This window comes from Papaver somniferum, chromosome 4, assembly GCF_003573695.1.
Source record: "Papaver somniferum cultivar HN1 chromosome 4, ASM357369v1, whole genome shotgun sequence".
Classification (NCBI taxonomy): Eukaryota; Viridiplantae; Streptophyta; class Magnoliopsida; order Ranunculales; family Papaveraceae; genus Papaver; species Papaver somniferum.
In genome coordinates this window covers 104,745,221-104,751,220 of record NC_039361.1, presented here as the reverse complement: position 1 = coordinate 104,751,220, position 6,000 = coordinate 104,745,221, and positions in this window count along the sequence as shown.

Sequence of the window (6,000 nt, the reverse complement as noted above, 5' to 3'; positions counted from 1 at the left end):
CTCAGCTCGAAATATCAAATGTATATAATCGAAGTCTATATAGCTATACAACTTTTGTATCAAATAGGAGATAGAGTAGATAGACATTTGATTGATAGATGAGTTCAAGTCTCCACATACCTTTTGTTGATGAATTTCCATAAGCTCCCTTAGTAGTTCTTCGTCTTTAATCGATGAACGCCGTGAAGTCTAAAGCTCAACTACACTTTCTATCCTAATCCGAGACTTAGCTATAAGTAGACTAGAAATAAAGACTTATATTTTTAGCAAAAAAACTTGAAAAACAAGCTTGAGATAGCAATGCTTGCGAGTTTGACCGAGCAGTGCTCTAACAATCCCCCCTTTGTCAATTTTAGTGATAAAACTACCAATACATGTGAATTAAAAAATAATAAAATTTGTAGATTCTCATCCAAATGCTTGATTTCCTTGGTTCATCAACATTACTCGAAATCTTCGTCACTTCCAAGTACTCTAGTGATTCTAAACGTGTTCAACTCAGCATCATAGTTGTTGAAGATCCATAGCTATAACAATGAGAAGACAATAGCTCTCAATCATTGTTATACAATGTCATAGTATTACTACACAACATCAAAGTCCAATTGTATCACAACTTTGACAACTATACTATGGTGATATGTATCACTCCCCCTTAGTCAATACTTCATCTCACATGAAAACCACTCCCCCTTACATAATGATCCATAAACCATATGTATTTGTAGTGTGAACTACACATTAATTCTCCCCCTTTTTGTCAATATAAATCGGCAAAGGTAAGAAAACTAGTGGGATCATAATGAAATTCTCACAGAGATACTTCATGAATAAAAGAGAACGTATTCAACTTTGTTTCGATGATTTCACATAGTCGAAACTTAGTGTATTCATCAAGGAGTTTATAAAGATACAAGAAAACTCCTGCAATATTCCACAACCACACTTCGCACAATGATTTGGCAATTAAGCACAAGTTTAATGAAGAACTCTCCCCCATAAAATGTCATTCTCGAAAGAACAACAAGAGCGACCTTACTTTCACAAGAAAATAAGGATTTCTTTGAACATTAAAAAATCACATGAAACATGAATTTGTATCCAAAATACTCAATTAAATTAACCAAAAGAGAACCCATGATTAATTTAACCGAAAATGCTCAACATAAGAGAACTTATGGAGCCACACAGTACTTTCACATAGAAGTGGATTAGGGAAAGATCAATACTGTGGAATATTCAAAGATTCATTCTATTTTTCATTAATATTTTCATAAAGACATATAATAGACTTAATCTTTGTAATCAAAAGTTCATCCTATCTTCATCAATATTTGCATAATGACATAATAGGCTTAACTTTTGACATATTTGGGACAATCATAGTTCATGGACGCAAACACACATATCGCATAACAATTTTTGCAATATATGAAACCAATAATGATTAACACTTCAAAATCATCTTCCAAATAAACTTTATAATTTAAATAAATAAATCTAAAAACATTGCAAGATGAAAATCATTGGCAATAGCTATGTGTACTCACAATAATTGCTATTCCAAGCCCTAGTTATCCTTCTTAAAACACAAGAATAAATTCTCATAAGAAGTTTCCTAAACAAAATAATTAACAAGAGATAAAGAATTTACTCATCATCTTCATCATCGGAAACCATCCAAGAGGCTTGAACAATATCCATGTCTTCCTTGATTTCGGGAAACTTAGTAGCAATCACACATAATTGCACGCATTTTACCTTGGAATTGATCTTACACACGCCCTTGAGAATTTGATGAAGAACACCCAAGGTGGTAGGATCACAAGAACCGTCAAGGGAATCACATCTTTGTCTTTTGCAAGCATTCTCCTTCATACGTTTGGAAGTACAAGGACGAACAAGTTTCGGAGTTCCAAGGGAGTTGCCAATGGGAGCAAAGGAATGTGCACGAAAAATTTGCTCAATTAAGCAAGAAAAGCCTAACTCTTGTTGGATGACGCATCGAGACCATTTGAAGAATGATAATATCGAGACTAGGAGTACTCAATTCAAGGAAATAGACCAACTCCACAAACTCACGACTCCACCGAGAATTCTCAATTGTGGAGGGACAAAGATTAGAAATACCAAGTTTTCCAAAGGACATTAAAGAAAGACTAAGATAATTAGTAGGAAATTTTCCTTCAATCCAATCAACACTCTTGCCACAAAGACCATTTGAGATGGTTTCATATGATGTTCTTTCAATACTTGGCCTAGGGAGGCGAAAATTACCCAAAGGGATTTTAGTAATGCTTGAAATCAACTCTCTACTAACAAGAATCCTATCCCTATTTATCATGGTTTTGAATTCCATGTTATCAAGATGAACATCATGGATGTTAGCATAGAAGATTCTTGTGAGAGTGTCAAAACCTTCACAAATACCATCAAAGATGTTTCCAAGATTATACTTTTCAAAGCAAACCAAATCTTCTTTATGACCACTAGAAATTTCCAATTTCTTTTCTAGGATGAAACCAGTAGAATAAATTCTTTCAAATGTCTTACCACACGAATCATTGAAAATTCTGATTCTAATGGAGGCTTGATCTATAGGTATGTTCATTCTAGAAGGAGAAGATGAACCCAAGTTTTTTAAAATCTTCTTTAAAATCTTAAAATTTCTCATGAGATCTAGAAATTGAGAGTACAAGGAGAAGGAAAAACTTACTTGATATGCTCCTTGAAGATGAAGAAAGATCTTAGCCTCTTTTGAATCTCCAAAGATGAATTTTAATGGAGATGATACATGAACCCTAGAAAATTTCATGTACGCGGACTAGAGAAGGAAGAAGAAGGGTACGTGTACCATACTTCTTAAATACCCAATAATGGGCTTGGACCCGTTCATGAACCGCGACCCGCAAAAGGAAAGAAGGATTTCTTAAAGCGTTCAATAGCCAAGGTTTGCACACTGAAAGAATCGGTACAGTGCAATAAAAGGATGGTAGAAAAAAAAAACTACATCACTTTAATTAACCTTGGGTAGAGAAAAAACTTGTCAAGGAATTTTTCTCAGAGAAAAAAGATTAAAAAATAAGTTAACTCAAACAAAAAAATAACCAAACCGTTACTTTCCCCATCTTAAGTTATATACAAATGGGGTAGAGCCAAGCCTGTTACCAAGAGGCTAGATGTGCAGAGAGATCCTCATGCACCTTTTCCGGTTGATATTTGTGAAACGTACCAGAAGTATAATCATAGTAATGATGATACTCAGGGTTAATAGAATTTTTTAAATCATTTTTCTTATGACCAAGGAATGACGTTTCTCGATAATTAGAACCTACACAGAACTCACCCAAAATCTTTTTATCAATTTCACATGAGTTGGTAGTAAGCATAGTTCGTACATCATGAATACATGATTTGACAGGTACAAAACTTTTATCAGAAAGATTCTTTTCTTCAATCGAATTAAGCTTTTCTAAGAATTTAAAAACGCTTTCAAAAGCTCTAAATAGATCTTTGTCAATTGATCCATCACAATAGTATTCCTCAAAAATATTAAGAGTTAATCTAGTAAGATTCCATATCTTTGAGCGTTGACAACGTTTTCTTGAAATATTTTTCTTAGAAGAACTTTTAATTTTTCCTTTAGACTGTTTCACATCATCTAAGTTTTCCAAAGTCTTAGATGGAACGAGATTATCATGAGAGACCAGAGATATAATGGATAATAAGCTTTGAACAGTCTTTAAGGAATTCGGCATGCGTTACAGATGCCAAGAGCAAGTTTCCCAAATAAATTTCCCATAAAGACAGACTTCAGGGATCAGTCAAACACAAACTTATTAGGTTCATAGTATTGCCTACTCTGATACTAATTGAAAAAACGGGGGTCTAACAACCATACCCAATATTTCGCTAAGCAATATGTATGGACTAACTCCAATATACTTTCAAGAGAATCAACTAGACAGTCAGACTCAATCTTAAGAAAAGTATATCAAAGAATTATATCTCTATTTCTCAATTCAATCTGCAATCAAACAAATAGGAATTTGCGAGCCTGATTGAATATAAGAAATAACTTGGATGGTATCAAAAACCAATATCCAAGTGTCAATCAATTTAATCAACAACCAAAGGTTGGATTCAAAATTGATTGAACTTACGCACAACCTGTGATATTTCAATTATATAAACAAATATAATGCGGAAAAGAAATAACGCAGACACTAGAAGTTTTGTTAACGAGGAAACCGCAAATGCAGAAAAGCCCCAGGACTAGTATAGATTTGAACACCACACTGTATTAAGCGGCTACAGACACTAGCTTACTCCAAGTTAACTTCGGACTGGAATGTAGTTGAGCCTTAACCAATCTCACATTGATCAATGTACAGTCGCGTTCCTTACGCCTCTAGAACCACGCCGGATTCTGCGCACTTGATTCCCTTAGCTGATCTCACCCACAACTAAGAGTTGCTATGAACCAAATTCGAAGACTTGATAAACCAATCTGTCTCACACAAAAAATTCTATTGAGTAGATAAATATGTCTTCCACATATATACCTATGAGTTTTGTTCCGTCTTTTGATAAATCAAGGTGAACATGAACCAATTGATAAACCGAACTTGTATTCCCGAAAAACAGCCTAGTATTTTCAATCACCTCACAATAATCTTAATCGTATGGTAGCGAAACAAGATATTGTGGAATCACAAACGATGAGATGAAGATGTTTGTGACTAATTTTTATCTTGCCTATCGGAGATTAAATCTCGAGAAAATCTTAGAGAAGATAATACTCAATCACGAAAGAAAACTGCAAGATCAGAACACGCAACTACAGAGAAAATAATTGGATGTGGCTTCACAATCCCAATAAAGTCTTCAAGTCGTTAACCTACTGGGTTTTGGAAAAATCTAAGGTTAAAGGAGAATCGACTCTAGTCGCAACTAGTATTACACATAAAGTGTGGGGATTAGGTTTCCCAGTTGCTAGAGTTATCCCTTATATAGTTTTCAAATCAGGGTTTACAATCAATGTTACCTTGGTAACAAAGCATTCAATATTCACCGTTAGATGAAAACCTGATTAGATTCAAGCTAATATCTTTCAACTGTTAGATCGAACTTAGCTTGTTACACACAAATGAAAAGTGACTTCATTTAGATATGAGTAACCGTACCTAAACATGTACACCCTTGTTGTCTCAACAATAGTTAACCGAAGTTAACCATATGAACACTTTTATATCAACCATATTCATCTTAACCATAACTAGTTCAAATGACTCAAATGAAACTAGTTCTAGAGCTGTTCAATTGTTTATATTCTCATAGAAGTATACAAGATATAATTGAAGCAAAATCGATTTTGACTCACTCGAATCAATTCATGAACATTATAGCCACGGTTTGCAAAAGATTGCATTCCCTATTATATAAATGTATTAGTTCATGAACAAACCGATTTTAGAACATAACCCACTCAAGTACGCATACTACGCTTATAATCCATTTATGGTTAAGTGTTCTAAACTCCCATTTCAATCATTGAAACATTCTTAGAAGACGACAATAGTTGTCTCACACAAACTATTAGCTTCAAAGCAATTTTCAAGTGATCGAATGATCAATACGAAACAGTCCGAGTCTACATCAAATGACTGTCTCATACAAATCATGTAAGATGTTACAAGGCGATTTTCACATGATCATCTTTTGACTTTCGTCAAGAATATAAGATGAACTTGGTTAAAGCGAAATCTTACCAACACATATTTCGAGAAATATGTAAGCGAGTTAAACTCAACTCGAAATATCAAATGTGTATAATCGAAGTCTATATAGCTATACAAATTTTGTCTCAAAGAGGAGATAGAGTAGATAGACTTTTGAATGATAAATGAGTTCAAGACTCCATATACCTTTTGTTGATGAAGTTCCAAAGCTCCCCTTAGTAGTTCTTCGTCTTTAATCGATGAACGCCGTGAAGTCTAA